This window comes from Thalassophryne amazonica, chromosome 14 (assembly GCF_902500255.1).
Source record: "Thalassophryne amazonica chromosome 14, fThaAma1.1, whole genome shotgun sequence".
Classification (NCBI taxonomy): Eukaryota; Metazoa; Chordata; class Actinopteri; order Batrachoidiformes; family Batrachoididae; genus Thalassophryne; species Thalassophryne amazonica.
In genome coordinates this window covers 70099904-70125459 of record NC_047116.1, presented here as the reverse complement: position 1 = coordinate 70125459, position 25556 = coordinate 70099904, and the positions used below count along the sequence as shown (strand labels likewise).

General features: G+C 38.9%; 2 long non-coding RNA genes across 2 annotated transcripts; one reads left to right on the top strand and one right to left on the bottom strand.

Annotated features, from left to right (window-relative positions):
* Positions 1-5645: 5645 nt before the first annotated feature.
* Positions 5646-22477, top strand: LOC117525221. Its single transcript, XR_004564997.1, has 2 exons — positions 5646-5866; positions 22071-22477. It is a non-coding gene; the product is annotated as an uncharacterized LOC117525221 (long non-coding RNA).
* LOC117525218 lies at positions 7881-18828 on the bottom strand. The gene is made up of 3 exons (XR_004564994.1): positions 18465-18828; positions 13669-13671; positions 7881-7891 (listed from the first exon to the last, which is right to left on the bottom strand). It is a non-coding gene; the product is annotated as an uncharacterized LOC117525218 (long non-coding RNA).
* Positions 22478-25556: the final 3079 nt, after the last annotated feature.

Below are 25556 nucleotides of genomic sequence, written 5' to 3'. Positions count from 1 at the left end.
CAGGTTGTCCTAAAAGTTCCCTGAAAACCCTTCAGTTAATTCAAAATGCTGCAGCTAGAGTACTGACGGGGACTAGAAGGAGAGAGCATATTTCACCCATATTGGCATCTCTTCATTGGCTTCCTGTTAATTCTAGAATAGAATTTAAAATTCTTCTTCTTACTTATAAGGTTTTGAATAATCAGGTCCCATCTTATCTTAGGGACCTCATAGTACCATATCACCCCAATAGAGCGTTTTGCTCTCAGACTGCAGGCTTACTTGTAGTTCCTAGGGTTTTTAAGAGTAGAATGGGAGGCAGAGCCTTCAGCTTTCAGGCTCCTCTCCTGTGGAACCAGCTCCCAATTCGTATCAGGGAGACAGACACCTTACTTACCAGGCTTAAAACTTTCCTTTTTGCTAAAGCTTATAATTAGGGCTGGATCAGGAGACCCTGAACCATCCCTTAGTTATGCTGCTATAGACTTAGACTGCTGGGGGGTTCCCAGGATGCACTGAGTGTTTCTTTTTATTCACCTCTTTTTGACCTGTATTCACCACTCTGCATTTAATCATTAGTGATTGACCGCTGCTCTCTTCCACAGCATGTCTTTTTCCTGATTCTCTCCCATCAGCCCCAACCAGTCCCAGCAGAAGACTGCCCCTCCCTGAGCCTGGTTCTGCTGGAGGTTTCTTCCTGTTAAAAGGGAGTTTTTCCTTCCCACTGTCGCCAAGTGCTTGCTCACAGGGAGTCGTTTTGACCGTTGGGGTTTTTCTGTAATTATTGTATGGCTTTTGCCTTACAATATAAAGTGCCTTGGGGCAACTGTTTGTTCGTGATTTGGCGCTATATAAATAAAATTGATTTGATTTGATTTAAGCGACAATAAGCAGGACGTTAAAGAGCAAACTTCACTTCCCCCAGAACGGCACGAACAGGAAGCGATCGCAGCTCACAGTGATTCCCATTGAAAATAACGGAGAAGCAACCTTAGCTTCTCACACGTTGACAATGTCTGTAAACCCATATAATATAGTTGTAGACACAATATACAGAGTTTTATATTGCAATGTTAAAATGCAGCCTGATCAGAGCATCTCAATGCATTTGTCAGTGTTGATGACATCTTGCAGCGTGGCAACCTCTTCAAAGTTTTGCGAGATTTTGCGGGATTTGAAACCCCAATCGGGCGAATTGACACATTCTGGCACACAACACTGTGGCACATTTACGATGTTTTACTTTGAAAGAAGCTCAACGACCACAACCATTTGCAAATCAATGATTATTTGTAGATCACCCTGTGTGCATTTACAAATATTAATGAGACAATTTTAACTCCATAAAATATTTTCCTCATTGGGTATTCCTCTACTTCCTTGGTAACTTGGTTGCGTTAACGGCCGACTTTGCTACCAGTTGTGACATGTCGACCTGAATAGTGTAAATGTGGAAGTATGCAGAAATGTGGGTTTGCAAAAGAGAAAGAAAAGCTGTGATGGAAGTCTGGTCCCGGAAACAGTCTTTAACTTTCTTTTAGTCTTTTTCTGTGGTAGCAGTCAGTTTAGTCTGTTAGCATGAGTGGTGCTAACAGACTAAACTAGCAACCTTCTTCATGCTAGCACCCATCTTCAGGTCAGGCCGGGAAGCATCACTGGTTTAGAACTGATGCACCCAACTATAGTTTTCACCAAATGTTTAGACACAATTCTTTTCATAAATTTTAGCATAAATCAGTACAATATCTGTAATCTGGAAATATCACATTTTATTATATAGCTATGACAGTACGTGCGCTCTGATTGGCTGCTTTCCGGTCTGACATTTTCTCATATCCGACCGTTACATGACAGTCGGTCTGAATCGTGTATCAGATTTATGACTTTGTTTACAATTTTCATTGCGCGAAATAAAACAAAACAAAAAGTGGTCAAAGAAATTATGAGTGATGAAGAGGAACATTCTCTGAGTGAATTTTATTACACCAGTGAGTTTGAATTTGGTGAATTAACAGCAAACCATTTCAAACTGGACATGCAAAATGAAGACCAACAAGATGAAAACACAGCTCCGAACAGCCATATAATAAAGAAATGATTAACCTTGCTTGCTTGGTCTGGACGGGATTATTAGACCTGCAGACCAAAGGGATTCTTAAAAAGAATATTGCGGGTAAATAAATAATTAGTAATCAGTAAAATATTAACTACATTCCCTGAAATGTGAACATATTTAAAACTAAATTTTTCCTGGCAACCTAATTTTCAGCCTCTTGTTGGGCTGCACATTGTGAGATGCAGTCCACCACATTAGCTCATAATCTGAATGACAAAACCTTAATAAAACTCAAAGGTCTGAGGAAGCAGCATCAGCAGCTCATGACCTACAGGTCCTGGAAGGAACCTTCAGAACCTGGAACAGTGTCTAGTCTGTGAACAGCTCAAGGGAGTGAGACAAAGAGATGGTGAGCACAGTAACAGTACCTCAAAGGAGGAGAGAGTTCCAGAGACCCAGAGCTCAGTGCAGACAGAAATATGGTGCATTCTCATAAATTAATGCATGAAACAAGGGGGCAGCAAAGAGCTGAGACGGGATCTAAAAAGCTTCTGGAGCCCAACGAAACCTTCATCACAATTTTACCATTATGTACCAACTTTATTTATAAAGCACTTTAACCCTCTGGGGCCGACGCCATCATATACGACGGCTAAGACCAAGCTTTACTAAATTATAAATAACTTTTGAATGATATGAGATAGAAACTTACTTTTTTTTTTTGCTGAAAAGTTAACTCCACGGACGTTTGAGCCAGCCATCAGCCATCTTTGTACTCCTCATAGAAGCTGTGTGATGACGTGCGCAATATGAGTGTCCAATCGGAATTGGTTCACCGTCACATGGTTTTCCAAAAATCCAATGGTAGAGCAGATTTACCTCATGTGAAAAGCCAAAGATTGTTTTCAAAAGTGATGTGTTACTAGTTGGCCCATTTGAATAGCCCCGTTGGTGCTCCATTGAGTACATACTATTAGTACATACTCAGTGTGCCCTGCGCCATTACGCACAGCAATCATTGAAAGCAGGAGCAGACGGAGAGCCTCTGATGACAATTTCACGTGCTCAAACAAAGAGTGTGTAACTATCAGGATTGCTCCACTAGTTTGCATGTAAATGTTACTGGATAACTCTGTTGCTTTCTCTGCATAAAGCACTGTTTACCATATCAATGGACAACAAAACGCATAGACTATTTTGTATATATTGTTCAAAATGTGCATTTGTGTTTATTGTTTGAACCTTTTTGTTGTACAGACTTTCACACAAGACCTCAGATTACCTTTATAAAGTCTTCGAACAGTTGTTTATTATAGTTTGTGTGTTTTGTCTAAATGTGTGTGGAAAATAATTTTTCACTTTATTTTTTTCCTTGCCTATTTTTGATTGTAAACCTTTATTACACTTATAAAACACAACAAAAACATATATATGCTGAAAACACAGGTTGTCCTGAAAAAAGAGACATAAAACTTGATTGTGGGATGCAGGGAGAGCTGTTAACAGCAGTAATAAAACATTTATACCGGGCGAGTGAACTGTCCAAAAAATGCCCTCGGACCCCAGAGGGTTAAAACAGCCAGCACTGACATAAGGTGCTATACATTACTAACATAATACAAATTAAAACACAATATGATTAAAAAAGAACCACTAAAGTGCAAATAAAAATTATCAAATTAAGCCTCATTGGTGTTGAAAGCCAAAGAAAAAAGATACGTTTTTAAACGAACCTTAAAAATAACCAATGAGGGTGCCTCCCTAACACCCAGAGGCAAGCTGTTCCACAGTTTGGGAGCAATAACAGAAAAAGCCCTGTGCCCCTTGAGCTTTCTTTCGAACTTGGCACTTGCCAGAGCAGCTGGTCAGCCGACCTTAGAGACTGACCTGCTGGATGTCTAGAAACGTTCTACCTTTAAACTCTGCACACCACTAAGCACACCAGTGAAACACCATGTTGGTATAAATGTGTAAACAGATGTAAATAAAGCGAAAGAGCACATTTGCAGTTCATGCCACAAGGAAGTTGATGTCATGTGACCACATATCACGGGATCCGTGACGACACCTCCACACCATCTATTTTGTGGCAGTCTAGAAAATAAACATTACAGTCGTCAGTTGTGGAAGACAAAGACGTGAATTAAAATTTGTGAAATTTGAAACAAATCCTGATGTACAATTCCACTTTCAGTTCCATCAGTGCAATAACTTACTATCACCAGGTCAAACTCACCACTCTGCTTCTTTATTCCAATGAGTGTTGTTTTAACATTTATTGTTAATTTGTTTGTTTCTTTGCAGACATGCAGCCGTTGTTGGTGATTAAAGAAGAAATTCTCCCTGAACACCAGAAATGGAATCTGAGTGTTGACCAGGAGGACATTAAAGAAGAAGAGAGGCTGTGGATAAGTCAGCAGGGAGAGCAGCTTCAGCAGCTGGAGGAGGCCGATCTCACCAGGTTTAGTTTGACTACCGTCCCTGTGAAGAGTGAAAATGATGATGAAAAACCAGAGTCAGTACAGCTTCATCAAAGCCAAAATGATGAGAGCACAGAGGCTGAGCCTGTAGCCAGCAGCTCATCTGTACACATAACACTGACAGCAGAAGCTGATGGAGAGGACAGTGGAGGACCACAACCAGCCAGCAACTCAAGTCCAAACCGTCAGTTACAACGAGATACCTGTGGCAGGAGTTCAGACAGTTCTGGAACTGAGACTGATGACAGTTCTGACTGGAAACAAACCAGAGAACTTCAGTCAAATTTTAACTGTCGAAAAAATGCCAGTGTTGTTTGTTCAGGCAACACTGATGAGAAACAGCTTAAAGGCTCTAAATGTATAAAAGCATCTGGTCACATGAACAACTTAGAGCAACAAAAGGGGAGGCAATCAAGGATAAAACCAAACTGGTCTAATTGGGATAAAATACATACACAGAAAGTCACTCTGAAAACTCATACAGGAGAAAAACCATTTGCCTGTTCTGAATGTGGTCGAAGATTTGGACAAAAGAGCTACCTGAACAGACACATGCTAATTCATACAAAACAAAAACCATTTTGCTGTTCTGAATGTGGTAAAGGATGTGGACGAAAGAGCCACCTGAACAGACACATGATAATTCATACAGGAAAAAAACAATTTGCCTGTTCTGAATGTGGTCAAAGATTTGGACTAAAGGGCAACCTGAACAAACACATGATCATTCATACAGGACAAAAACAATTTGGTTGCTCAGAATGTGGTCAGAGATTTGGACGAAAGGCCCACTTGAACACACACATGATAATTCATACAGGAGAAAAACCATTTGGCTGCTCTGAGTGTGGCAAAAGATTTGGACAAAAAAGCGATCTGAAAACACACATGATAATTCATACAGGACAGAAACCATTTGGCTGCTCTGAGTGTGGCAAAAGATTTGGACAAAAGGGCAACCTGAACACACACATGAGAATTCATACGGGACAAAAACCATATGGCTGTTCTGAGTGTGGTCGAAGATTTGGCCAAAAGTGCAACCTGAACACACACATGAGAATTCACTCACTCACTCACTCATCTTCAACGTCTTACTCCAATTAAGGGTCACAGGGGGATGGCGCTTATCCCAGCAGTCATAGAGCGTGAGGCAGGGTACACCTTGGACAGGACGCCAGTCTGTCACAGGGACCATGAGAATTCATTCAGGAAAAAAAAAATAGACAAAAGTTTTACAAATTGGAATTAACATGAAAAAACAAGACCACAGCCATCAACCCGTTTGTGAGATCAGTGGTGACCTATGGGTTTGGCATAGTAGACTGGCCACAGGGTGCGCTTAAGTTAAGTTAGATACTAAAGGAGAGTCACGTGGGTGCAGCATCCAAAATGGCCGCGACTTAGGAGAGCTCCTGCCTTGCACATGCTGTTTTTGAAGTTATTATTGTAAAGACGCACATGTTTAAGTTTTTTTTTGTTTTGTTTTGTTTTTTTTTGTAATTCATGTTTTATTGATTTTTTTTTCATGAACAATTGAACAAAAACGTGAACAACATTCAAAAATAGTTAACAGTGGGGGAAAATAAAATACAGGCATTAAATGAAATCAGGTCTCACTTGACGTATAAAGTCCAGCCATTTTGTCCAGCACTCTTCAAAAATGTCCATCTGTGATCTAAGCCTAAAGGTTATTCTTTCCATTACAAAAATATCATATACCAGATCGATCCATTCGTTAACTGTAGGAGAGTCCTTTACAAGCCACTTACGAGTTATTGTGTTTTTAGAAGCCACCAACAACACTCTAAACAAATATTTATCAGGTTTTTGCAAATTAAGACACTTTATACTTCCCAGGTACATCAGTGCAAAATTAAACTGTATCCTCTTAAGTATTGTTTCCAGGACCTTATGTATTTCTTTTCAAAAGTTGGTCACGTGGGGGCAGTCCCAAAAAATATGAAAGTGATTTGCTGGTGAATGTCCACATCCTCTCCAACAGTTGGTCTGATGTGAATATTTAGACTTTTGTGCTGGGACACAAAAGAAACGAACCAGATTCTTCCAATTGAATTCCCTCCAGGAGGGAGCATTCGTTGCAGACCACTGTTCAATACAAATACCCTCCAACTCCTCCAGTGTTAGAGTTAGGTTTCCCTCCATTTCCTATCTAGTTTTTATATGGAACGTGTCATTCCCCAAATCACCCAGTGCCCGATATAATTTTGAAATTATTTTTTGATATGGTATGTCCCTGTATGCATTCTTAAAAATATCCATGATTTCTTCATTTGGGTTGAGTGACTGTTTTATTAGTTTTTTTGTTTAAAAAGTCTCTAATTTGTAGGTACCTAAAAAAAAAAAAAAAAAAAATCCCCATTTTGTAATCCAAATTTATCCTTAAGGTCCTGGAAACTCATCACTTTCCCCTCTTTTACTAGAGTAAAGTATGTTGTAAGACCTTTGTTAGACCATGTCCTAAATGTGAAGTCGGTGGTACTTGGTAAAAACTGTGAGTCATAAGCAAACCACTTGAACAATTCAGCCCCGTGTTTTAATTGGTATTTTTTAAGTATATCACTCCATATTTTCAGTGAGCTTCTTATCCAGGGGTTATCAGAGTCTCTCAAATCTTTCGCCACTAGGGGGTCTCCTATCAGTGTTTCGACTGGGAAGTTTTCTGCGAGGGAACAATCAATTTCCTTCCATCTTGATTTAAAACTCGATGTACACCAGCCTACCATATGTCTTATCTGAGATGCTTTGTAATAATCATATAAACATGGGAGGCCTAGTCCTCCTTTTGCTTTAGGAAGCTGAAGTGACTTAAACCTAACCCTCGGCTTTTTACCTGCCCATATAAATCTTGAGATAATTTTCTCCCATTCTGCAAAATACTGATCTGGTTTCTCAATAGGAACATATTGAAATAAGTGCAGCAACCTTGGCAGTATGTTGATTTTTATAGTCTCCACTCTAGAGGAAATATTTAAATAGGGGATTATAGTCCATCTGTTAATATCTGCTGTAATTTCTGGGGAATAATTAATTTCTTCTAGTCTAGATAAGTCCTTTGGTATATAAACGCCCAGATATTTTATAGATGTTTTGTCCCAGTCTATCTTGTATTCACTACTTAAATGCTGTGGAGGACTGTAATGAATTCTAAGAACCTGTGTTTTCTGTTCATTCAATTTATATCCCGAGAACGACCCATACTCCCTTAAAACTGACATAAGCTCCGGTTATGATTCTGTTGGTTCTGAGAGATATACAACCCCTGGCAAAAATGATGGAATCAACGGCCTCGGAGGATGTTCATTCAGTTGTTTAATTTTGTAGAAAAAAAGCAGATCACAGACATGACACAAAACTCAAGTCATTTCAAATGGCAACTTTCTGGTTTTAAGAAACACTATAAGAAATCAAGAAAAAAAGATTGTGGCAGTCAGTAACGGTTACTTTTTTAGACCAAGCAGAGGAAAAAAATATGGACTCACTCAATTCTGAGGATAAATTATGGAATCACCCTGTAAATTTTCATCCCCAAAACTAACACCTGCATCAAATCACATCTGCTTGTTAGTCTGCATCTAAAAAGGAGTGATCACACCTTGGAGAGCTGTTGCACCAAGTGGACTGACATGAATCATGGCTCCAACACGAGATATGTCAGTTGAAACAAAGGAGAGGATTATCAAACTCTTAAAAGAGGGTAAATCATCACGCAATGTTGCAAAAGATGTTGGTTGTTCACAGTCAGCTGTGTCTAAACTCTGGACCAAATACAAACAACATGGGAAGGTTGTTAAAGGCAAACATACTGGTAGACCAAGGAAGACATCAAAGCGTCAAGACAGAAAACTTAAAGCAATATGTCTCAAAAATCGAAAATGCACAACAAAACAAATGAGGAACGAATGGGAGGAAACTGGAGTCAACGTCTGTGACCGAACTGTAAGAAACCGCCTAAAGGAAATGGGATTTACATACAGAAAAGCTAAACGAAAGCCATTATTAACACCTAAACAGAAAAAAACAAGGTTACAATGGGCTAAAGAAAAGCAATCGTGGACTGTGGATGAATGGATGAAAGTCATATTCAGTGATGAATCTCAAATCTGCATTGGGCAAGGTGATGATGCTGGAACTTTTGTTTGGTGCTGTTCCAATGAGATTTATAAAGATGACTGCCTGAAGACAACATGTAAATTTCTACAGTCATTGATGATATGGGGCTGCATGTCATGTAAAGGCACTGGGGAGATGGCTGTCATTACATCATCAATAAATGCACAAGTTTACGTTGATATTTTGGACACTTTTCTGATGTTTAAGTATGATGAAATCATTTTTCAAGAAGATAATGCATCTTGCCATAGAGCAAAAACTGTGAAAACAATCCTTGCAAAAAGACACATAGGGTCAGTTTCATGACATAGGGTTAATGTCAACGAGCAGATGTGATTTGATGCAGGTGTTAGTTTTGGGGATGGAAATTTACAGGGTGATTCCATAATTTATTCCTCAGAATTGAGTGAGTCCATATTTTTTTCCTCTGCTTGGTCTAAAAAAGTAACCGTTACTGACTGCCACAATCTTTTTTTCTTGATTTCTTATAGTGTTTCTTAAAGCCAGAAAGTTGCCATTTGAAATGACTTTAGTTTTATGTCATGTCTGTGATCTGCTTTTTTTCTACAAAATTAAACAACTGAATGAACATCCTCCGAGGCCGGTGATTCCATAATTTTTGCCAGGGGTTGTACTAAAACATCGTCCGCGAACAAGGCTAGTTTCTGCTCCCCTGCTGCTATATTTATTCCTTTTATCTTTTTATTCTGTCTAATCCACTGGGCTAACAGTTCTATAAAAATAGCAAATAAAAGTGGACTTAACGAGCAACCTTGTCTTGTTGACCTTTCAAGCCCGAAAACGTCCGATAATTCTCCGTTGATCTTTAATCTGGCTGTGGGTCTTTCATATAGCGCCTTTAGTATACTAATAATTGGTTCTTTAAATCCAAATTTGAGCATAACTTTAAATAAAAATTCCCATCTCACTGAGTCGAAGGCTTTTTCTGCATCTAGACTCAGTGGCGCAGCTTGTATTTTGTTTATGTTTATGTATCTTAGAATTTGCAGTGATCTCCTAACATTATCACGGGTCTGACGAGCTTTGACAAATCCAGTTTGGTCTAAGTCTATTATTTTGGGTAAGATTGTCTCCAGTCTCTTGATATAATTGATGTGAATAGTTTGTAGTCTAAGTTAGTATGCTTATTGGTCTGTAATTAGAACACTCTAGTTTGTACTTTCCTTCTTTGGGTATAATAGAGATGATAGCCTGTCTCCATGACGGGGGGGGGGCACCCCTTTTGTAAGGACCCAATTAAGTCTTTAATAGAATTGGTGTTAGCGCCTCCTTTAGCTTCTTGTACCATATTGCAGTGAAGCCATCCATACCTGGCATCTTGTTAACTTTCAATCTTCCAATTGCAGAGTGGAGCTCCTCTCTTGTAATTTGTGCCACTAATTTATCATTGTCGGTATCTGTGAGAGTTGGCAAGTTTAATCTATTAAGCAAATTTTCCATTCCTTCATCATTGTCAATATTTGGTTGTGAATACAGGTTTTCATAGTATCCTTTAAAACAACCCTTTATTTCTTCAATTTCATGCATTACTAATTTAGTATTGGGATCTCTTATCTTATATACTGTGTTGTCTGCTTGTTGTTTTTTAGTCTATAAGCCAATTGTTTCATGTGTTTAGTACCCCCTTCTTAGTAATTCTGTTTAGTAAACATTAACTTTTTCTGAATTTCTTGGTCGTATATCTCATTAATCTGATTTCTCTTGTTAGCAGTTTCTAGTTTTGTTTTGGTATCAATATAATTTTTGTGTTTTATCTCTAAGGTTAATAATTCTGATTGTAGGGTTTGGAGTCTCGCCTCTTTGGATCTTTTCAGGCTTGATGTGACCGCAATTACTCTACCTCTCATCTCTGCCTTACAGGCATCCCACAGTATGGGCGGGGCTATTTCATCTTTATCATTAAACTCTAAGTAGTCCTCAATGTCCCTAGACAGCTGTTGGCATGTTGTTTCATTTAAAATACTAGAGTTTAGTTTCCAGACGGTCTGTTTTTTCCTCTGAGTCACTGTTAAAGACAGGTATAAGGGGCTGTGGTCTGAGATGTCCATTGTTCCAATGTGGCAGTCTTGGATCCTATTTATTTCTGTGCCAAAAGAAAAAAAAAAGTAATCAATTCTTGAGTAGATTGCATGTGGAGAAGAATAAAATGTGTAATCCGTCAATGTTGGATTATAGTGCCTCCAAATAGCCACCAGCCCAATCTCTGATAACATAAGGTTTATCTTTCTTGTTAGTTTCTGTGATTGGAATGTTCTCCTTCCAGTTGAGTCTAAATGTGGCTTTAAAGTGGTGTTAAAATCTCCTCCACATACAAGTATCCCTTTTGCTTTTGACACTATTTGGTCTAATATTTGCATATAAAATTCAGATATAGCACCTGGTGGTATATACGAGGGCTGTCAATAAAGTTACGGTCCTTTTTATTTTTTTCAAAAACTATATGGATTTCATTCATATGTTTTTACGTCAGACATGCTTGAACCCTCGTGCGCGTGCGTGAGTTTTTCCACGCCTGTCGGTGATGTCATTCGCCTGTGAGCACTCCTTGTGGGAGGAGTCGTCCAGCCCCTCGTCGGAATTCCTTTGTCTGAGAAGTTGCTGAGAGACTGGCGCATTGTTTGATCAAAATTTTTTCTAAACCTGTGAGACACATCGAAGTGGACACGGTTCGAAAAATTAAGCTGGTTTTCAGTGAAAATTTTAACGGCTGATGAGAGATTTTGAGGTGATTCTGTCGCTTTAAGGACTTTTCACGGTGCGAGACGTCGCGCTGCGCTCTCAGGCGGCGTCGTCAGCCTGTTCAAGCTGAAAACATCCACATTTCAGGCTCTATTGATCCAGGACGTCGTGAGAGAACAGAGAAGTTTCAGAAGAAGTCGGTTTCAGCATTTTATCCGGATATTCCACTGTTAAAGGAGATTTTTTTAATGAAAGACGTGCGGACGGGTCCGCGCGTCGGGACGCAGCCGCCGCGACGCTCCGCCACAGGAAAAACACCTCTGTTGAAAGCCTTAAGGACAAGTTGGAACATGTCCTGCCTGTTAAACAATTTCTCATATACTCACTCCACTGAAAGCCATCAAAAGCCGCCTGGATTTTACAAATGGTTATCAACACGGAGGTGTTTATCCTGTGCCGCCGCACCGCGTCGGCTGCGTCCCGACGCGCGGACCCGTCCGCACGTCTTTCATTAAAAAAATCTCCTTTAACAGTGGAATATCCGGATAAAATGCTGAAACCGACTTCTTCTGAAACTTCTCTGTTCTCTCACGACGTCCTGGATCAATAGAGCCTGAAATGTGGAGGTTTTCAGCTTGAACAGGCTGATGACGCTGCCTGAGAGCGCTGAGCGACGTCTCACACCGTGAAAAGTCCTTAAAGCGACAGAATCACCTCAAAATCTCTCATCAGCTGTTAAAATTTTCACTGAAAACCAGCTTAATTTTTCGAACTGTGTCCACTTCGATGTGTCTCACAGGTTTAGAAAAAATTCTGATCAAACAACGCGCCAGTCTCTCAGCAACTTCTCAGACAAAGGAATTCCGACGAGGGGCTGGACGACTCCTCCCACAAGGAGTGCTCACAGGCGAATGACGTCACCGACAGGCGTGGAAAAACTCACGCATGCGCACGAGGGTTCAAGCATGTCTGACGTAAAAACATATGAATGAAATCCATATAGTTTTTGAAAAAAATAAAAAGGACCGTAACTTTATTGACAGCCCTCGTATAGACATTATAGAAGGTAACCAGCTCACCCTCCACTTTACCTTGTACCATTACAAATCTGCCTTCTTTGTCCTTAATTGTAGCAACATGTTCAAAAATAACCCTCCTGGAAATTAAAATGACCACGCCTCTCGTGTGCCTTGTACCATTAGATGAAAAGAAAATATGTTTAAACCCCTGTTTCCTCAGTTTCTCATGTTCCAGACCTGACAGATGTCTCTTGAAGGAATGCCACATCTATCTTCTCCTTTACCAGTTTACTCAGAACTTTCCTCTGTTTTGATGGGCTCTGAAGCCCATTCACATTAAGTGAAAGTACCTTTAGCATTAAATACAGTATTTAAGTGTAAGGCTAGCATTTATTCGAGTGTAGTTTTCTAGTGAAACAAAATAAAAATACAAAACCCCCACTGTTATCACTAAACTAAAACACACATATACAAACAACATAACACAAGTTTCAGAACATTCCATATACTCAGGGTCACTTTGACCCTTACCCCCTATCTCAATTCTCTTTTGTACCCCTACCCCTTTAAAACAAGGGGTAAGGTGAAGGGGTATGCCTCTAGCCCTATGAATTGAGACACCCCTCCGTCTTAGGAGAAAAAAACTTCCGATGTCAAACTGCCGTCTTCACTTTTTGTTAACATGGCAACCGAAATGCAACTTGTTGCAGTAGCCTGTTTGCTCTTTTTATTTTCTCGCCTTTCTGTGTAAATGCAAAGAAAAAGAAGTTGCATATTTCTTTGACGCATTGCAATCATGTCATGTTAATTAATTTAATTAATTTGTAATTTATAATAATAATTAATAGTATTAATAATTAATAAATTAGCAATTTATTAATGTTAGTTATACTAGTAATTAATCAATAATAATTAATATTCTTGGATTAATCATTGATTGATTAGTAATTAATGAATTAGTAATTAAAATAATTTAATTATTTATTGCCTTGGGGCAACTGTTTGTTGTGATTTGGCGCTATATAAAAATTGATTGATTGATTGATGATAATTTATTAATTTATATAGCGCCAAATCACGACTAATCGCCTCAAGGCGCTTAACCGACATCATTTAAAAGCAGAATAAAATGAAATAAGATTAAAACACAATAAAAAATTTTAAAACATAAATAAGTAAAATAATAAAAAAGACACAATCATATAAAATACTAATGATAAAACAGGAAAACAATTTATTTATTTAAAATAAATAAACACGAAATATATCAGTCTGTGTGCAATGAATGTATACATTATACAAGCTTCACTTTTTGAATGGAATTACTGAAATAAATCAACTTTTTCATGATATTGTAATTATATGACCAGCACCTGTATGTATGTATGTATGTTTTGGGCTGCATCTAGTTTGGTTAATATTTCTTTTTCAAATTCTCCCATTTTTTGCATCCAGCTCTATTTCCTTTAGAAATTTCCTTGACAAATAATAGCAGTCTGTTAGGACGTCAGGTTATGTGTTACACATATACATGTGCGTCTGTATATATTCTCCAACTTACTTCCATTGATGAAACTTCTCATTTTCTGCCTGAAAGCTTATTAGGAGACACGTGTGTTCAGGGCTCCTGTTTGTTTACTAAATACACACACGTGTTACAGACCTTGAAATCCAACAGCAGGGGTTGATATTATACAAAGATTTATGAACATACAAATTAACGTGCTTATCCTTTATCATGATTTTCTCCATTGTGAGATATAAAAGTGTCTTATCGTAGCGTCCGTGCGTATGCGCATTATAACGCCTCAGCACACGAGCGACGTTACGATATTCTTCAGAACGACAATATACGCAACATGCATCCAGCAGCATACATGTTGCTGTCATAGACAACTGTCTAAAGTTTTTTGGCAGGTTATAACTTTCTAAACAGCGTCATTTGTACGAAAGCCGCTTCATTTCCAATTTCTTCCTTGAGTCCCGAAAATGACTCTTGTGTGTCTCTCTTAAAGTTTCCAAGCTCTTTGGACATTTTTGTAATCTCACGCAGAATCTCCCCTCCAGTCTCTGATTCAGTCTCATTGCTGGTTAGCGAGCCGCCGCCATCTTCCTCGTGCAGCTCCATTACTTCTTTTTCTGTTATTTCTGCTTCAGTCATGGAATTAATGTTGTTTCTCTGTCCTCTTTTCGATTTGCCCCTTCTCATATCTATTCAAAATAAAACGTAGTCTCTACATTCGAGTGTGGGGGCTTTATTTCAGCTCGGCTGAGTCGGAGCAAAAACTGTCCATTCCCCTGCACATCCCGACCGGCAATCATGTTTAAGTATTGTAACGTGCACTCTGAGTACCTTAATTGCTCAAAAAGAATACTCTCGGTCAAGAAAAGAACTAGAAGAAATGGCAACATCGAAGTACTTCAAAAATCCTCCTCGCTTGTCTACCCGGAGGGGCCCGGCACACAAAGCTGACCACGACGATGCTGATGCTTCCCTTCCACCTATTAATACGTCGGATAGTTTGGAAAAACTATTTGCGGAAATTTCAAAGATGAACGACACACTGCAGAACTTTGCAACCGACGTTTCCTTGATTAAACAAACGACGGCAGAGCTGAATAATATGGTGACGGCCATGCATGAAAGGCTGGGTGAGGCGGAGGAGTGTATCGCACACCTGGAGGAGACGTCGGAGCAGCTGCTGAAGGACAAAGGGAGCAAGGATAAACAGACGGAACAACTGTGGAACCAAGTGCAGGCCCTCGAAAACCAAAGCAGACAAAATAACGTGAGGTTGGTGGGACTAAAGGAAACTTTTGGTACTAATGGAACACTGCTTGACTGCGTCCGAAAGATCCTGGCGGAGGGACTCTGTGTTGAAACTGGCAGGGAGATGGAGATAGAGAGATTGCGCACAGGCAAGTGGCACCAATGTCGAATATAGATCAACCTCCAAGACCGGTGCTGATCCGTTTTTTGAGGCAATCTGCAAGGGATGTAGTGATTAATGCAGCCAAGACAAAGCGAGGATTCGTCTGGGAAAAATGTCGCCTTTCTGTGTTTCCGGACATGTCCAGAGAGCTGGCGCAGAAGAGGAAAGCGTTCACACCGATGAAGCGCAAATTACACGAGCTTGACATTAGATACACACTGGCTTTCCCCGCAACACTGAACTTTAAATGGAGAGGAAAAAACGTGAGCTGCAATACTGTCGAAGCTGCAGAGAAAGTCATTAATGAGCAGTGATCGGAGGACATGTGGACTAAGATGAAAGGAGTGAGGTGCGGTTTATATTATACCCAATACAAGACTGTGCGTTTTGTACTGAACTGGAGCGACCCCTGTGCAGGCCAATCAGAGGCTTTTCCTGACACACAGCGGTTTCCATGGGAGCGGCGTTAATCCCACTGACCTTACGTATGTTAACCCTTTCTTTTTCTTTTCTCTTTTTCAACAGCGAGGAGCATTCAGCACTCGGACCCCGGCTGAGTTCTAACAGCCGGACACCTTTTGTTTCAACTCCTGTGTGCAGGTTGAGTTTGCACTGTTACACTGGAGTGTTGTTATACGTGTTCAAAACAGGTAGGTACAGTGTCATAAGTGGTTATTATAAGGAACCAAAAATTGGTAACTTTTTTTTTTGGACAAATGGTTGCAGACAGACATTTAAAAGCATAGAATATTTATCTTCCCCCTTTCTTATTTTATTTACTATTGATATTATTATTTGACTTTATTTTCAAATGAAAAAGAAAACATGACAAGTAGATCAGTTAAGTGTATTTCTTGGAATATAAATGGATGCAGTAGTCCTATTAAAAGGAGGAAGATATCATTCTTTAAAAACAACCAGGCAGACATTGTGATGATACAGGAAACTCACATGCAAGGTCTGGAGGCAGAAAAATTTAAAGTGGGATGGGTGGGACATATATTCCACAGTTCATTTTCAAACAAGCGTAATGGTGTTCTGATTCTGGTCCACAAGAATGTAAGTTTCATTTTGTTAAAACAAATTAAGGATGCAGAGGGAAGGATTATCTGTGTGGAAGCAGTCATTGAGGGAGTGCCTCTTGTATTATGTAATATATATGCACCTAATAAGGGAGATCCAAACTTTTTCCATAGGGTGAATAAAATATTAGGAGATGCGGAGGGTGAAATTGTCCTAGCTGGGGATTTTAATGAAGTTATGGACCTAGTACTGGATAGGAGTACATTCAGACCCCCCATCATGACTAAGGAGAGAGAAGCCCTACACATGTTGAGTAGAGATGTAGGACTCGTAGATATATGGAGGCTGACCAATCCAAAAGTGAAGGATTTTACTTTCTTCTCCCACTGCCACAAAACTTACTCCAGAATAGATTTTTTTCTGATAAGTACTTCCCTGGCAGATAATGTGGCTGACTGTGGCATAAAGGCAATCTCCCTTACAGACCATGCACCAGTCGATTTGTTCATTAAGGCCAATCCGAAAACTAAAAGGAGAGGCAGATGGAGACTAAACATTGGCTTGATGTTGGACTCAACTTTTAAAAAGACAATGGAAGAAGATTTAAAAACCTTTTTTGAAATTAACATTGGTAGTACTGAAGAAATAACCACTGTGTGGGAAGCCTCAAAGGCATATATGAAAGGAAAATTTATAGCACAAGCCACTAAAAAGAAAAGAGAAGAACATGACCAGGATTAAAGATTTGGAGAAGGCGATAAAAGATAAGGAATTAGACCTGTCAAAACACTTCTCTAATAGGAAATTTCAAGAAATCTGTAATCTTAAATACTCTTTACATGATATCTATAATAAGAAAGTAGAATATGCTCTTTATAGGTTGAAAACAAACTTTTATGAAGGTGGGGAAAAAATGGGGAAATTATTAGCCAGACAGGTGAAAGAAAAAATTTTTGCTAATACCATACCGGTTATAAAACAGGGGGATGTGCAATTTTTTCATGCTAAAGATATAAATAGAATATTCCAACAGTATTATGAGAAGTTATACACATCTTCCATATCTTCTGCTGCCTCACCAGAAGATATGGAAAAGTTTCTTCTTAACATAGATGTACCTAAGCTCCCACTGCAGGAAGCAGCTGCTCTGGAATCACCTATAACCATGGATGAAATAAGAAAAGCAATTTTTTTCAATGAAAAATGGGAAGTCACCAGGGTTATGACGGACTCCCAGTGGAATATTATAAAATCTTTGTAGATGTTGTTGCAGTGTTACAAAGAGTGTATCAAGAGATATTTGATAGGGGTCATGTAGCTCCAACTTTTAATGAAGCGGTAATCTCACTAATTCCCAAAACATGTAAAGATGCAGCAGATCCTTCTAATTTCAGACCTATCAGTCTGCTCAATCTTGATTGTAAGATCCTTACAAAAATTTTAGCGACACGTTTACAATTGGTTTTACCGATCATCATTCATCCCAGTCAGGATGGTTTCATGAAAAATAGAACTTCAACTGATAACATTAGACTCCTGTTACACTTAATGTGGTTGAGCCAATCTCAAAATACTCCTATAACTGCTATCTCCTTAGATGCAGAGAAAGCCTTTGATAGGGTGGAGTGGCAATTTTTGTTCTCCACCCTATCTCATTTTGGTTTCAACTCCAACTTCATTAAATGGATAAAAATTCTGTATAAAGAACCCAAGGCGGCAGTGATGACAAATGGAATCATTTCTCCTTTCTTTAATCTGACCCGTGGAACTAGACAGGGATGCTCACTGAGCCCATTATTGTTCATCATCTTTTTAGAGATTCTATCAGTGTCTATTAGAGCACACCCTGGAATAAGTGGTGTAAGGGGAGGAGACACTGAACATAAATTATTACTATACGCTGATGACATTTTAGCAGTAATATCTGAACCTTTGACTTCTCTACCACACCTGATGGACACCCTTCAAATGTTTTCAAAATTTTTGGGTTACTCCATTAATTTGAGCAAATCTGAGGCAATGCCTCTCTCCAAATCATGTACTTGATCTATGGTGGAAAAGTTTAATTTTAGGTGGGTGCGAAAGGGAATGAAGTATCTTGGTATTAAACTCTATGAGGATACAGACAAAATAGTGGCACTAAACTTTAACCCTTTACTTCAAAAGATAAAAACAAACCTTGATAAGTGGGAAAAACTAAAACTAACATTGTGGGGAAAAATTAATATTATAAAAATAATTGCCCCACAGTTCAGCTATGTGGCAATGATGTTACCAATTAAGATACCATCTAACATATTTAGGAAACTGGATGATGTAATAAAACATTTCTTATGGGCTGGGAAAAGACCACGAATTAAACTGAGAAATTTATGTGCATATAAAGAGAAGGGAGGGCTTGGCCTGCCAGATCTTAGATTGTATTATTTTGCTTTTGAGATGGCTAAAATAGCAAGATACTGGCAGGCTGCAGAAGATGAAACAGCGTGGATGAAGGTAGAAAAGGAAATATCAAATCAATTTTATTTATATAGTGCCAAATCACAACAAACAGTTGCCCCAAGGCGCTTTATATTGTAAGGCAAGGCCATACAATAATTACGGAAAAACCCCAACGGTCAAAACGACCCCCTGTGAGCAAGCACTTGGCGACAGTGGGAAGGAAAAACTCCCTTTTAACAGGAAGAAACCTCCAGCAGAACCAGGCTCAGGGAGGGGCAGTCTTCTGCTGGGACTGGTTGGGGCTGAGGGAGAGAACCAGGAAAAAGACATGCTGTGGAAGAGAGCAGAGGTCAATCACTAATGATTAAATGCAGAGTGGTGCATACAGAGCAAAAAGAGAAAGAAACACTCAGTGCATCATGGGAACCCCCCAGCAGTCTAAGTCTATAGCAGCATAACTAAGGGATGGTTCAGGGTCACCTGATCCAGCCCTAACTATAAGCTTTAGCAAAAAGGAAAGTTTTAAGCCTAATCTTAAAAGTAGAGAGGGTGTCTGTCTCCCTGATCTGAATTGGGAGCTGGGGTTCCACAGGAGAGGAGCCTGAAAGCTGAAGGCTCTGCCTCCCATTCTACTCTTACAAACCCTAGGAACTACAAGTAAGCCTGCAGTCTGAGAGCAAAACGCTCTATTGGGGTGATATGGTACTATGAGGTCCCTAAGATAAGATGGGACCTGATTATTCAAAACCTTATAAGTAAGAAGAAGAATTTTAAATTCTATTCTAGAATTAACAGGAAGCCAATGAAGAGAGGCCAATATGGGTGAGATATGCTCTGTCCTTCTAGTCCCCGTCAGTACTCTAGCTGCAGCATTTTGAATTAACTGAAGGCTTTTCAGGGAACATTTAGGACAACCTGATAATAATGAATTACAATAGTCCAGCCTAGAGGAGATAAATGCATGAATTAGTTTTTCAGCATCACTCTGAGACAAGACCTTTCTAATTTTAGAGATATTGCACAAATGCAAAAAAGCAGTCCTACATATTTGTTTAATATGCGCATTGAATGACATATCCTGATCAAAAATGACTCCAAGATTTCTCACAGTATTACTAGAGGGTCAGGGTAATGCCATCCAGAGTAAGGATCTGGTTAGACACCATGTTTCTAAGATTTGTGGGGCCAAGTACAATAACTTCAGTTTTATCTGAGTTTAAAAGCAGGAAATTAGAGGTCATCCATGTCTTTGTCTGTAAGACAATCCTGCAGTTTAGCTAATTGGTGTGTGTCCTCTGGCTTCATGGATAGATAAAGCTGGGTATCATCTGCGTAACAATGAAAATTTAAGCAATGCTGTCTAATAATAATGCCTAAGGGAAACATGTATAAAGTAAATAAAATTGGTCCTAGCACAGAACCTTGTGGAACTCCATAATTAACCTTAGTCTGTGAAGAAGATTCCCTATTTACATGAACAAATTGTAATCTATTAGATAAATATGATTCAAACCACCGCAGCGCAGTGCCTTTAATACCTATGGCATGTTCTAATCTCTGTAATAAAATTTTATGGTCAGCAGTATCAAAAGCAGCACTGAGGTCTAACAGAACAAGCACAGAGATGAGTCCACTGTCTGAGGCCATAAGAAGATCATTTGTAACCTTCACTAATGCTGTTTCTGTACTATGATGAATTCTGAAACCTGACTGAAACTCTTCAAATAGACCATTCCTCTGCAGATGATCAGTTAGCTGTTTTACAACTACCCTTTCAAGAATTCTTGAGAGAAAAGGAAGGTTGGAGATTGGCCTATAATTAGCTAAGATAGCTGGGTCAAGTGATGGCTTTTTAAGTAATGGTTTAATTACTGCCACCTTAAAAGCCTGTGGTACATAACCAACTAATAAAGAGAGATTAGTTAGAAATATGTTCCCCCTTCCAACCTATAGAAGTATTATCACAAAGGTTGTCCAACATTACAAACCCAATACTTTTACATTCAAGGGATGTTTGGACCAAAGTACATAAAATGTTTAAACTCACACACACTCTACAAATATATTCATCATTGTGGAATAATCCGGATGTTTGTCTTGGGAAGAAGCCTGTGTATTGGAAACAATGGCACACTAAGGGTCTGAGCACCATTAAGGATCTATTTGAAGATGGGGTGTTTTTGTCATATGACGAGCTGTTGCAGAAATTTGATCTGGTGGGAAAAGAAAATTTTTGGAAATTCTTGCAAATGAGGAGTTGCATTACCTCAAAGCCATATAATATTACTGTTAATGTGATAATTGATTATATGAAACTTCCACTTGGTAAACGAAAAGCCTCACAATTTTATAAAAGTGCTAATTCTTCCCTCAGTACTGACTCTGATCAGTTAAAGATGATTTGGCAGAGGAACCTTGGTGGAGAGATTAACAGTGATAGATGGGCAGTAATTGTGGCTGATTGTGGTAAATATGTGAGAGAAGTGAGGGGCAAACGCACACAATATAATGTACTATTACACACCATCCAGACTGTATAGGATGAAACTTTTGGGTGATGATTTGTGTTGGAAATGCAAGGGAGAAACTGGTGCCTTCCTCTACTGTATGTGGGAATGTGTTTTGATTAGACCCTTCTGGACTCAGGTTCTAAATATTTTAAGTGACTGGCTTGGAGCAGAGATTCCCTCAAGTCCAGAGCTCTGTTTGCTGGGGGATAGGTCCCAGTTACCCAATATAACCAAAGGTAACTTTTCTGTAATTTCGGTGGGTACAACAACAGCTTGTCGAGTCATCTTAAGACATTGGAAGGCATCAGAAACTCCACAAGTGAAAGAATGGGTGTGTGCAATGACTGCAACTGCATCCTATGAATGTATGCTTAGTAGATTGAGTGATGACAGGGAGGAGGGGGTGACCCTTTGGGACAGGTTTTGGAATTACATAAAGGTAAATAATGACCCCCACTAGGATTTTGGTTCTGGTGTGTTTCCCCCAAGTGGGATTCTGTAATACGGTATACCTCAGCAACATGTCTAGATGATGTACATAGAGGTATTTTAGGTATGGGGAGTTTGCAGGTATGTATATGTGACGGTATCAGTGAATATCATCATGCAATTGCTGATTTGTACTTTTTGTACTTATTGCCTATTTTTGGGTTAAATGTGTGGAGTCTGTTACTGGAGCCAATTTTTTAAGCATCGTATACTACTTGTTCCTGTATGACAAAACTTGTTTAATTTGCCATGTACCAAGCCTAAGAAAAGTTCAATAAAAACTTGAATTATAAAAAAAAAGTTAGATACTAAAACCAGGAAGATACTCACCCTCCACAAAGTTACACACACAAATCAATGCATGGACCAAATATATTTCCCTCATAGAGAAGGTGGTCTACGTCTCACTGAAATCAACCAGGCCTACAGAGCATGTATAATAACTATTGGACAGTACTTAAAGAGTTATGAAGCAGAAGTCATGAAAAAGCTTGCACAACATCACGAGACCTTTTCCCAACAACCTCCATTATAACATTGGCAGAAATCCTTGGCGGAGCCCTTGTAGAATACAGAGCATGCACCTGAAACCTGCAACAAAACTATCAAGACAGACCAGAGGAAAATAGAGCAAAAGAGAACAAAAATTTTGAGTGGACAGATGGAAGCAGCACAAATGGGCTGGACAATTCCAAGAACAACTGGAAAAGGATAAAGAATGATCAGTACAGTGGCTTAAAAATGGAGAACTTGTTTTGATGGAGAATTATAGTTGCAGCATAAGATCAGGGACTTCTAACAAATGGCTGCAAAGAAATGGCAGGAATTTCACAAAATAATAAATGCTAATTCTGTGATACAGCTGTTGAGAGTGTAAACCATCTAACATCAGCATGTCAGACTCTCATAGCAGATAGACATTACACATCAATTCAGTTAAATTTATTTCCTTCGTCAAATCATAACGAAGTTGCCTCAAGGCGCTGCACACAAGTAACGTCTAACCAAGTTTGGGTAGGATTACTCTAAAAGAATACATGTGGATTACATGTATGTATGTACATACATTTGGATTACTTGTAATCTGATTACTTTTGGATTACATTTCAAAGTAATCCTACCCAACCTTGCGTCTAACCTTACCAACACCTCGAGTAAGCAGACAGGCGACAGTGTAAGGAAAAACTCCCTGTCCAACAGCTCGAGTAAGCAGACAGGCGACAGTGTAAGGAAAAACTCCCTGTCCAACACCTCGAGTAAGCAGACAGGCGACAGTGTAAGGAAAAATTCCCTGTCCAACACCTCGAGTAAGCAGACAGGCGACAGTGTAAGGAAAAACTCCGTGGTCATTTCAGAAAGAAACCTCAAGCAGACCAGACTCAAAGGGGTGACCCTCTGCTTGGGCCATGCTGCCGACACAATTGACAGTATGAATATACAGGAAATTTTGGGAGTTCATGGTAGTGCACATGACGGGAGGCCTGCAGAAGAAGACCCCCATTCCCACCTCTGGATGGAGCCACATCTCAAACAGAGAGAAAAAACATAATCAGGCAGCAGAAAGACAACAAATACACTATAATTTGTTAGCATTAAGCAACAAGAAAACCAGAAGAAATACTAAGGTGATCCCCGGCCACGAGCCCTCAGCTTCACGAAAAGACCCAGGCCATGCACAAAGCAGCCTAAGGCTAAAAATAGCTCCTAGTGACATTATTCTAAGAAAAATCTTAGGATTTCTTGAATTCTTAGACATTTCTTAGACCTTAGGCCTTAAGAGAGTGCCAAACTGGTAAGAGTAGTGCGGAGGACTTTTAAGAAGCCTCAGCGTGTCTAAAGCAGACAAGTTGGCGGAAAGGACAGAGAGGATGCAGAGATATTCTCTGTATGCAGGATGACAGTGAGTCAGTAACACGCTACCAGCTTGATCTACGTAATTATTTTATGTTAATTTACTGTCCTAAAATATTTAGAAATTGTTTAGGTTCTTGTTATCAAATACACACATTAATATTATTATTTTTATTATTATTGGTAAACAGGGAAATAATATCTCAGCCTTGTTCACTGTATTCTTCTCAAAAGCACTGCTTTCAGTAAGAGCAAAGTTTTCCAACTAACTTTATATCACCCAACCAAACGAAGAGCAAGCAAACGGTAAAAAAAAACAAAAAAAAACAAACGTGTGGTTAAAATAGCTTTAGTCTTTTTAATAGTGTTATCAAAGTTGTTTTTTACTCTTTGTTCTTGATTGTTTTGAAATATTAATTCCTAAATATTTAACTTTATTTTTAACTGGTATATAGCATTGTCTGCAGGCAATCGTGGATGGACATTAATTCACATTTATGTATGCTCAAATAAAGACCAAATGCTTCTGAAATGCATGTTACTATTTGAAGAGCTATTGGCATTTGTGTTTAATTTTAAGGAAAAGAGTAGTATCACCCGCAAGCTGACTCATAGCTAGTGTCTTCCCCATGCTTAAGATTTCAGCAACCATAATAAACAATAAAGGTGATGCCGGGCAGCCTTGCTGGATGCCCCTTTTCACATCGAAGCGTTTACAGGTACCAAAAGGGAGCAAAACAGAACTATTAATGTCACCATATAACTGAATGAATGAATGAAAACTGTTTATTTTGAACATTTGATACAACATCAAATACAAGATAGATCAGTGAAAACAACAACAAAAAAGTTCCTACTGTGTACCCAACATGTCCGAAAAGGGGTAGGGTGAAGCATCAGCTTATTTATCCCTACCCCTTCTTCCCCACAACCAGTAATACCCTTTGCCACATATACACATAGATTCCTACACACCTAAACCAATATATATATATATATATATATATATATATATACACACACAAACATAAATATACACCTACACATACCTACTTACATACAAAATACTATATATTTACAAGCCGAAGCAAAAACCAAAAATGCCCTAACCTCATTACCCTTCCTCCTCCCTATACCTAGAAAAAAAAACATATTTTTGTACCGCTGTTTGAACTGGTTCATGCTTGGACATTGCTTGAGCCCCACTCCCAATCTGTTCCACATCCTCACCCCGCAGACAGAAATACAGAAACCTTTAAATGTTGTTCGTGCCCACTGATGCTTTAAATTAAATTTCCCCCTCAGATTGCAATCCCCTGATCTGTTAAAAAACATATTTTTAATATTTGCTGGAAGTAAGTTGTTTATTGCTTTATACACGATTTGTACTGTTTGAAAATGAACCAAGTCTGTGAATTTTAAGATTTTGGATTGTAAAAATAGTGGATTTGTATGATCTCTATAGCCAGTATTATGAATAATTCTTATAGCTCTTTTCTGCATTACTGATAGTGATTGTGTTGTACCTTTATAAGTATTACCCCATACCTCTGCACAGTACTGTAAATATGGTAAAACCAGTGAGCAGTAAAGAATGCGGAGTGAGTTGTGGTCCAGAATATGTTTCGCTTTGTTTAGAACTGAAATGCTTCTTGACAGTTTACTTTGTATATGTTTTATATGTTTCCAGTTTATCTTATCTATTATCACCCCCAGAAACTTATTTTCATGTACCCTTTCAATATCTACCCCCTCAACTTGTAACTGAACCTGTATGTCTGTATTACAATAGCCAAATAACATGTATTTTGTTTTACTTAAGTTTAATGATAATTTGTTTCTGTCAAACCATATTTTCAATTTTCCCATTTCTATACTGATCCTCCTCAGTAACTCCTGCAAATCCCCCCCTGAACAAAAAATGCTTGTGTCATCTGCAA